The following is a 10,000-nucleotide window of genomic DNA, read 5'->3' on the forward strand; positions in this document are numbered from 1 at the left end:
AATGTCCCTATACGTGCTGTAAGACTGGGCACACAACGTGAATCGCACGTCAGCCAGACACTCGAACATGCACCACTCTCGGCCTGCAACGGAGACACACAATACGTAAACATCTGGAATGCGACAATGTCGAGTGCATCCTCTCTGCCACATTGCACCGTCGACACTATGATAACCAGAGCAGTAGGTCCACCTATAAAAGCACAATACCCCACTCCTCCGACAACTACCATTGCTCAGATAAATCAACACCACCAACACACATCCTACACAGAGGGGCACCAAATATCATCCCCCGCCCTCGTGTTATACCACATGAAAAATTGCAGAAGTGAGAGACACACATCCGCCAGCCTCTTGCTACAAGCATCGAACCGACGTGACGTATCTGACGGTGACTCAGGCATCCGTGTACTGCCACCACTATCCACCCCCCCCGCCCTCTCTCTCTGCCCCCTTCCCACACAATACCAAATTTAACCAACTTTATCGCTTAACCTAACTGTGGCTGTACCAGTTTATCGCTTAACCTAACTGTGGCTGTACCAGTTTATCGCTTAACCTAACTGTGGCTGTACCAGTTTATCGCTTAACCTAACTGTGGCTGTACCAGTTTATCGCTTAACCTAACTGTGGCTGTACCAGTTTATCGCTTAACCTAACTGTGGCTGTACCAGTTTATCGCTTAACCTAACTGTGGCTGTACCAGTTTATCGCTTAACCTAACTGTGGCTGTACCAGTTTATCGCTTAACCTAACTGTGGCTGTACCAGTTTATCGCTTAACCTAACTGTGGCTGTACCAGTTTATCGCTTAACCTAACTGTGGCTGTACCAGTTTATCGCTTAACCTAACTGTGGCTGTACCAGTTTATCGCTTAACCTAACTGTGGCTGTACCAGTTTATCGCTTAACCTAACTGTGGCTGTACCAGTTTATCGCTTAACCTAACTGTGGCTGTACCAGTTTATCGCTTAACCTAACTGTGGCTGTACCAGTTTATCGCTTAACCTAACTGTGGCTGTACCAGTTTATCGCTTAACCTAACTGTGGCTGTACCAGTTTATCGCTTAACCTAACTGTGGCTGTACCAGATTATCGCTTAACCTAACTGTGGCTGTACCAGATTATCGCTTAACCTAACTGTGGCTGTACCAGATTATCGCTTAACCTAACTGTGGCTGTACCAGATTATCGCTTAACCTAACTGTGGCTGTACCAGATTATCGCTTAACCTAACTCAATTTGTCCCTTAACCTAACTCAATTTGTCCCTTAACCTAACTCAATTTGTCCCTTAACCTAACTCAATTTGTCCCTTAACCTAACTCAAGTTGTCCCTTAACCTAACTCAATTTGTCCCTTAACCTAACTCAATTTGTCCCTTAACCTAACTCAATTTGTCCCTTAACCTAACTCAATTTGTCCCTTAACCTAACTCAATTTGTCCCTTAACCTAACTCAAGTTGTCCCTTAACCTAACTCAATTTGTCCCTTAACCTAACTCAATTTGTCCCTTAACCTAACTCAATTTGTCCCTTAACCTAACTCAATTTGTCCCTTAACCTAACTCAATTTGTCCCTTAACCTAACTCAATTTGTCCCTTAACCTAACTCAATTTGTCCCTTAACCTAACTCAATTTGTCCCTTAACCTAACTCAAGTTGTCCCTTAACCTAACTCAAGTTGTCCCTTAACCTAACTCAAGTTGTCCCTTAACCTAACTCAAGTTGTCCCTTAACCTAACTCAAGTTGTCCCTTAACCTAACTCAAGTTGTCCCTTAACCTAACTCAAGTTGTCCCTTAACCTAACTCAAGTTGTCCCTTAACCTAACTCAAGTTGTCCCTTAACCTAACTCAAGTTGTCCCTTAACCTAACTCAAGTTGTCCCTTAACCTAACTCAAGTTGTCCCTTAACCTAACTCAAGTTGTCCCTTAACCTAACTCAAGTTGTCCCTTAACCTAACTCAAGTTGTCCCTTAACCTAACTCAAGTTGTCCCTTAACCTAACTCAATTTGTCCCTTAACCTAACCCACGTTGTCCCTTAACCTAACTCAAGTTGTCCCTTAACCTAACTCAATTTGTCCCTTAACCTAACTCAATTTGTCCCTTAACCTAACTCAATTTGTCCCTTAACCTAACTCAATTTGTCCCTTAACCTAACTCAAGTTGTCCCTTAACCTAACTCAAGTTGTCCCTTAACCTAACTCAAGTTGTCCCTTAACCTAACTCAAGTTGTCCCTTAACCTAACTCAAGTTGTCCCTTAACCTAACTCAAGTTGTCCCTTAACCTAACTCAAGTTGTCCCTTAACCTAACTCAAGTTGTCCCTTAACCTAACTCAAGTTGTCCCTTAACCTAACTCAAGTTGTCCCTTAACCTAACTCAAGTTGTCCCTTAACCTAACTCAATTTGTCCCTTAACCTAACTCAAGTTGTCCCTTAACCTAACTCAAGTTGTCCCTTAACCTAACTCAAGTTGTCCCTTAACCTAACTCAATTTGTCCCTTAACCTAACTCAATTTGTCCCTTAACCTAACTCAAGTTGTCCCTTAACCTAACTCAAGTTGTCCCTTAACCTAACTCAAGTTGTCCCTTAACCTAACTCAAGTTGTCCCTTAACCTAACTCAAGTTGTCCCTTAACCTAACTCAAGTTGTCCCTTAACCTAACTCAAGTTGTCCCTTAACCTAACTCAAGTTGTCCCTTAACCTAACTCAAGTTGTCCCTTAACCTAACTCAAGTTGTCCCTTAACCTAACTCAAGTTGTCCCTTAACCTAACTCAAGTTGTCCCTTAACCTAACTCAAGTTGTCCCTTAACCTAACTCAAGTTGTCCCTTAACCTAACTCAAGTTGTCCCTTAACCTAACTCAAGTTGTCCCTTAACCTAACTCAAGTTGTCCCTTAACCTAACTCAAGTTGTCCCTTAACCTAACTCAATTTGTCCCTTAACCTAACTCAATTTGTCCCTTAACCTAACTCAAGTTGTCCCTTAACCTAACTCAATTTGTCCCTTAACCTAACTCAATTTGTCCCTTAACCTAACTCAATTTGTCCCTTAACCTAACTCAATTTGTCCCTTAACCTAACTCAATTTGTCCCTTAACCTAACTCAAGTTGTCCCTTAACCTAACTCAATTTGTCCCTTAACCTAACTCAAGTTGTCCCTTAACCTAACTCAAGTTGTCCCTTAACCTAACTCAAGTTGTCCCTTAACCTAACTCAAGTTGTCCCTTAACCTAACTCAAGTTGTCCCTTAACCTAACCCACGTTGTCCCTTAACCTAACCCACGTTGTCCCTTAACCTAACCCACGTTGTCCCTTAACCTAACCCACGTTGTCCCTTAACCTAACCCACGTTGTCCCTTAACCTAACCCACGTTGTCCCTTAACCTAACCCACGTTGTCCCTTAACCTAACCCACGTTGTCCCTTAACCTAACCGACGTTGTCCCTTAACCTAACCGACGTTGTCCCTTAACCTAACCGACGTTGTCCCTTAACCTAACCGACGTTGTCCCTTAACCTAACCGACGTTGTCCCTTAACCTAACCCACGTTGTCCCTTAACCTAACCCACGTTGTCCCTTAACCTAACCCACGTTGTCCCTTAACCTAACCCACGTTGTCCCTTAACCTAACCCACGTTGTCCCTTAACCTAACCCACGTTGTCCCTTAACCTAACCCACGTTGTCCCTTAACCTAACCCACGTTGTCCCTTAACCTAACCCACGTTGTCCCTTAACCTAACCCACGTTGTCCCTTAACCTAACCCACGTTGTCCCTTAACCTAACCCACGTTGTCCCTTAACCTAACCCACGTTGTCCCTTAACCTAACCCACGTTGTCCCTTAACCTAACCCACGTTGTCCCTTAACCTAACCCACGTTGTCCCTTAACCTAACCCACGTTGTCCCTTAACCTAACCCACGTTGTCCCTTAACCTAACCCACGTTGTCCCTTAACCTAACCCACGTTGTCCCTTAACCTAACCCACGTTGTCCCTTAACCTAACCCACGTTGTCCCTTTGCCTAACATAGTTCACTGCTCGGAATCTCTGGTGTCGTTGTTATCCTCATGTAGATGTCTTGCGAGTGTTGCTTACTTTCCACATATTCCTGCTATCCACTGTCAATTGTACTGCAATAGGACTATATCGCCGACCCCCCCCCTCCCCCCCCCTCTGTCCCCCTCTGTCCCCCTCTTTGTGTCTCTGTCCTCTCAAGCTGGTCGGTCTGGCGTTTGAGTGTTAAATGAGCCTCGCAGCTGTTCAGTTGCATTCAGATGTCGACGCCCTCAGTGTACGTCGTGGTATGGTCTGTGTCCATTGTCCGCTGATGTCGTACGCGTAACCCACACGCTGTACCGATCATCGGTCGTTACGTACAGAGTGAAGTAGTGTGATACGTGTGACCGTACGCTGGCTGTGCCCAACGGTGTCGAATCTCAATTTCCATATGTTGTGCTTGATGCTACTTGTCTCGTCTCCCAATAACAGCTAGGTTGCACTGTGGTACGCCGTAGAGGCGTGTGGGAGGAACGTACGAACGCATTGTATGTCACCCTGGGTCGCTGGGGGTGGTGGTGCGGTGAGTCAGGTCAGGTCAGGTCAGCGTGAGCCGTCTGATGTAGTGACGCGTGTATTCCGACTTTGTCGTATTGCCTCACACAAAGTGCTACCCTGGTGGACCGCGTTCCATATCTGGGACATGCCGCAGATGCCGGTTGACAGTGGATCGCGGAAGGTACATCGCATACGTGCGCGGGCCACCTTCCACGTGTTCTCTTCTGCACATGTCGCAGTGTGTATGTGGTCTGATGTAGCGTGTCGTGACACATGACATCCTGGCATGCAAGAATTGTTGAATTCGCAAATGTAGGTGGACATCTACGTTTACTGCCCAAGATACGCAAATGAACTGGAAATCCGTTGTTGAGCGGTTGTTCACGCTGGAGGTGAATCTGTGATGGCGACGATCGGTACAGCTATTAACCGGTTGTTTCAGCGGTACCCGCCACATCCACACGCGTGACTAGGCCCATGTGGGTATGAAGCGATACGCGGCGGTGGCTTGGTGGGACTGTTCCCGGCCGGTGAAGGGGGGCCGCCCGGCGTGTTGGCCGCGCGCTGCGTGGGCGCACGCGCAACAGGCGGCTGGTGGGGGGCGCCGAGTGGCAGGAGCGCCAGCCGACGGGCCCGGCAGGCGGCGCAGCTACGCTGCGGCGCACCCTGCACGCGGCGCCTGGCGGCCAAAGTTGGTTCAGCCGAGCCCGGTGCGAAGCGCGGTGGACATCTGCAGTGTGCTGGTCTGATTGAGGACTGTGTGCGTTGAGGATGCGCCGCCGCCTGGCACTCGGCGCCGCGACGCCGTCTGCTGCTCGGTCGCCCCAGCGGTTCTCGCAGGTGGTTTGTATCGCAGTTGTGCGGACGTGTTGGCGCGTGCGCTGTGCTGGGAGAGTTCGCTTCTGCACCCAAGTGGGGCTTTGCCCTTGTGTGGCGCTGGCGTTGGAGCTGCCGGTCACCATAGGTGGCGCGTGTTGTCTCCCGCCGGCAATGCCACGACAGCACGCTCCCGGGCCTCTGTCGGCAGCGGCAAGCTCAGTTGGGAGCAAGGGTGTTCGCACTAAAACCGTCTACTCGCCTAACTCCGGGCGATTGCGCCTCTCTCGAAACCGACCAAGTACCTAGGACGGCGCTGCGCGCCGCCGGGACCTGAGAGGGTTTCGAGGTGTATCGTGCAGGGGAGCTCGGCCTCCTCCTGTTTGCAGAATAATTGAGCGGACGCTTGCGTGTTCGCGCGGGCCCCCGGGACACACTCCCGGGCGGCCGGCTGCTCAGCTCTAGTTGACGCAGCTCCCTGGTTGATCCTGCCAGTAGTCATATGCTTGTCTCAAAGATTAAGCCATGCATGTCTCAGTACAAGCCGCATTAAGGTGAAACCGCGAATGGCTCATTAAATCAGTTATGGTTCCTTAGATCGTACCCACGTTACTTGGATAACTGTGGTAATTCTAGAGCTAATACATGCAAACAGAGTCCCGACCAGAGATGGAAGGGACGCTTTTATTAGATCAAAACCAATCGGATTGGCTTGTCTGGTCCGTTTGCCTTGGTGACTCTGAATAACTTTGGGCTGATCGCACGGTCCTCGTACCGGCGACGCATCTTTCAAATGTCTGCCTTATCAACTGTCGATGGTAGGTTCTGCGCCTACCATGGTTGTAACGGGTAACGGGGAATCAGGGTTCGATTCCGGAGAGGGAGCCTGAGAAACGGCTACCACATCCAAGGAAGGCAGCAGGCGCGCAAATTACCCACTCCCGGCACGGGGAGGTAGTGACGAAAAATAACGATACGGGACTCATCCGAGGCCCCGTAATCGGAATGAGTACACTTTAAATCCTTTAACGAGTATCTATTGGAGGGCAAGTCTGGTGCCAGCAGCCGCGGTAATTCCAGCTCCAATAGCGTATATTAAAGTTGTTGCGGTTAAAAAGCTCGTAGTTGGATTTGTGTCCCACGCTGTTGGTTCACCGCCCGTCGGTGTTTAACTGGCATGTATCGTGGGACGTCCTGCCGGTGGGGCGAGCCGAAGGGGTGCTTTCGCGTCCCGAGGCGGACCCCGTTTAAATCCTACCAGGGTGCTCTTTGTTGAGTGTCTCGGTGGGCCGGCACGTTTACTTTGAACAAATTAGAGTGCTTAAAGCAGGCAAGCCCGCCTGAATACTGTGTGCATGGAATAATGGAATAGGACCTCGGTTCTATTTTGTTGGTTTTCGGAACCCGAGGTAATGATTAATAGGGACAGGCGGGGGCATTCGTATTGCGACGTTAGAGGTGAAATTCTTGGATCGTCGCAAGACGAACAGAAGCGAAAGCATTTGCCAAGTATGTTTTCATTAATCAAGAACGAAAGTTAGAGGTTCGAAGGCGATCAGATACCGCCCTAGTTCTAACCATAAACGATGCCAGCCAGCGATCCGCCGCAGTTCCTCCGATGACTCGGCGGGCAGCCTCCGGGAAACCAAAGCTTTTGGGTTCCGGGGGAAGTATGGTTGCAAAGCTGAAACTTAAAGGAATTGACGGAAGGGCACCACCAGGAGTGGAGCCTGCGGCTTAATTTGACTCAACACGGGAAACCTCACCAGGCCCGGACACCGGAAGGATTGACAGATTGATAGCTCTTTCTTGATTCGGTGGGTGGTGGTGCATGGCCGTTCTTAGTTGGTGGAGCGATTTGTCTGGTTAATTCCGATAACGAACGAGACTCTAGCCTGCTAACTAGTCGCGTGACATCCTTCGTGCTGTCAGCGATTACTTTTCTTCTTAGAGGGACAGGCGGCTTCTAGCCGCACGAGATTGAGCAATAACAGGTCTGTGATGCCCTTAGATGTTCTGGGCCGCACGCGCGCTACACTGAAGGAATCAGCGTGTCTTCCTAGGCCGAAAGGTCGGGGTAACCCGCTGAACCTCCTTCGTGCTAGGGATTGGGGCTTGCAATTGTTCCCCATGAACGAGGAATTCCCAGTAAGCGCGAGTCATAAGCTCGCGTTGATTACGTCCCTGCCCTTTGTACACACCGCCCGTCGCTACTACCGATTGAATGATTTAGTGAGGTCTTCGGACTGGTACGCGGCATCGACTCTGTCGTTGCCGATGCTACCGGAAAGATGACCAAACTTGATCATTTAGAGGAAGTAAAAGTCGTAACAAGGTTTCCGTAGGTGAACCTGCGGAAGGATCATTACCGACTAGACTGCATGTCTTTCGATGTGCGTGTCGTGTCGCGCAACACGCTACCTGTACGGCAGTGGCCGTGCGCCGCGTGCGGAACCACGCGTGCCTCTCAAAACTAGCGGAAGTGTTGTTGTTGTGTGGTACGAGCGCTGAAGCTCTGGAGCGGCTGGCCTGCGGTACCTGGCGCCTGGCGCCGGTTTTGAATGACGTTCGCCCGAGTGCCTGTCCGCTCCGGTGTGGAGCCGTACGACGCCCATCGGCTGTGAGGCCGTTGGACACAAAAAAAATAGTGGAACAGGGGCCGTCAGACGCCTCAGTCCCGCAAATGCTACTGTCTTGAAAGAGACAGTGGGAGACTGAAAAGGAAAAGATCACCCAGGACGGTGGATCACTCGGCTCGTGGGTCGATGAAGAACGCAGCAAATTGCGCGTCGACATGTGAACTGCAGGACACATGAACATCGACGTTTCGAACGCACATTGCGGTCCATGGATTCCGTTCCCGGGCCACGTCTGGCTGAGGGTCGGCTACGTATACTGAAGCGCGCGGCGTTTGTCCCGCTTCGGAGACGTGGGAGTGTCGTGGTCGCCTGTGTGGCCGGCCGCGTCTCCTTAAACGTGCGATGCGCGCCCGTCGCCTGGCGGTTCGCATACCGGTACTTTCTCGGTAGCGTGCACAGCCGGCTGGCGGTGTGGCGTGCGACACCTCGTACAACGACCTCAGAGCAGGCGAGACTACCCGCTGAATTTAAGCATATTACTAAGCGGAGGAAAAGAAACTAACAAGGATTCCCCCAGTAGCGGCGAGCGAACAGGGAAGAGTCCAGCACCGAACCCCGCAGGCTGCCGCCTGTCGTGGCATGTGGTGTTTGGGAGGGTCCACTACCCCGACGCCTCGCGCCGAGCCCAAGTCCAACTTGAATGAGGCCACGGCCCGTAGAGGGTGCCAGGCCCGTAGCGGCCGGTGCGAGCGTCGGCGGGACCTCTCCTTCGAGTCGGGTTGCTTGAGAGTGCAGCTCCAAGTGGGTGGTAAACTCCATCTGAGACTAAATATGACCACGAGACCGATAGCGAACAAGTACCGTGAGGGAAAGTTGAAAATAACTTTGAAGAGAGAGTTCAAAAGTACGTGAAACCGTTCTGGGGTAAACGTGAGAAGTCCGAAAGGTCGAACGGGTGAGATTCACGCCCATCCGGCCACTGGCCCCCGCCCTCGGCAGATGGGGCCGGCCGCCCGCGCGGAGCAATCCGCGGCGGGGTCGTGTCCGGTTGCCTTTCCACTCGCCGCGGGGTGGGGCCGTTCCGGTGTGCGGTGGGCCGCACTTCTCCCCTAGTAGGACGTCGCGACCCGCTGGGTGCCGGCCTACGGCCCGGGTGCGCAGCCTGTCCTTCCGCGGGCCTCGGTTCGCGTCTGTTGGGCAGAGCCCCGGTGTCCTGGCTGGCTGCTCGGCGGTATATCTGGAGGAGTCGATTCGCCCCTTTGGGCGCTCGGGCTCCCGGCAAGCGCGCGCGGTTCTTCCCGGATGACGGACCTACCTGGCCCGGCCCCGGACCCGCGCCGCTGTTGGCTCGGGATGCTCTCGGGCGGAATAATCGCTCCCGTCAGCGGCGCTTCAGCTTTGGACAATTTCACGACCCGTCTTGAAACACGGACCAAGGAGTCTAACATGTGCGCGAGTCATTGGGCTGTACGAAACCTAAAGGCGTAATGAAAGTGAAGGTCTCGCCTTGCGCGGGCCGAGGGAGGATGGGGCTTCCCCGCCCTTCACGGGGCGGCGGCCTCCGCACTCCCGGGGCGTCTCGTCCTCATTGCGAGGTGAGGCGCACCTAGAGCGTACACGTTGGGACCCGAAAGATGGTGAACTATGCCTGGCCAGGACGAAGTCAGGGGAAACCCTGATGGAGGTCCGTAGCGATTCTGACGTGCAAATCGATCGTCGGAGCTGGGTATAGGGGCGAAAGACTAATCGAACCATCTAGTAGCTGGTTCCCTCCGAAGTTTCCCTCAGGATAGCTGGTGCTCGTACGAGTCTCATCCGGTAAAGCGAATGATTAGAGGCCTTGGGGCCGAAACGACCTCAACCTATTCTCAAACTTTAAATGGGTGAGATCTCCGGCTTGCTTGATATGCTGAAGCCGCGAGCAAACGACTCGGATCGGAGTGCCAAGTGGGCCACTTTTGGTAAGCAGAACTGGCGCTGTGGGATGAACCAAACGCCGAGTTAAGGCGCCCGAATCGACGCTCATGGGAAACCATGAAAGGCG

General features: G+C 51.9%; 3 non-coding genes across 3 annotated transcripts in view; all 3 read left to right on the forward strand.

The window, feature by feature from the left end:
* The first annotated feature begins 5,852 nt into the window (after nucleotides 1-5,852).
* Nucleotides 5,853-7,745, forward strand: LOC126325312 (small subunit ribosomal RNA). The gene has a single exon (XR_007560003.1). It is a non-coding gene; the product is annotated as a small subunit ribosomal RNA (ribosomal RNA).
* Nucleotides 7,746-8,107: 362 nt separating this feature from the next.
* Nucleotides 8,108-8,262, forward strand: LOC126325304 (5.8S ribosomal RNA). The gene has a single exon (XR_007559996.1). It is a non-coding gene; the product is annotated as a 5.8S ribosomal RNA (ribosomal RNA).
* A 188-nt stretch (nucleotides 8,263-8,450) lies between these two features.
* Nucleotides 8,451-10,000, forward strand: part of LOC126325308 (large subunit ribosomal RNA) — a 4,222-nt gene continuing 2,672 nt past the window's right edge. The window contains exon 1 of the ribosomal RNA XR_007560000.1: nucleotides 8,451-10,000. This exon is cut by the window's right edge and continues 2,672 nt beyond it. This is a non-coding gene — a ribosomal RNA (large subunit ribosomal RNA).

This window comes from Schistocerca gregaria, unplaced genomic scaffold, assembly GCF_023897955.1.
Source record: "Schistocerca gregaria isolate iqSchGreg1 unplaced genomic scaffold, iqSchGreg1.2 ptg000917l, whole genome shotgun sequence".
Lineage (NCBI taxonomy): Eukaryota > Metazoa > Arthropoda > Insecta > Orthoptera > Acrididae > Schistocerca > Schistocerca gregaria.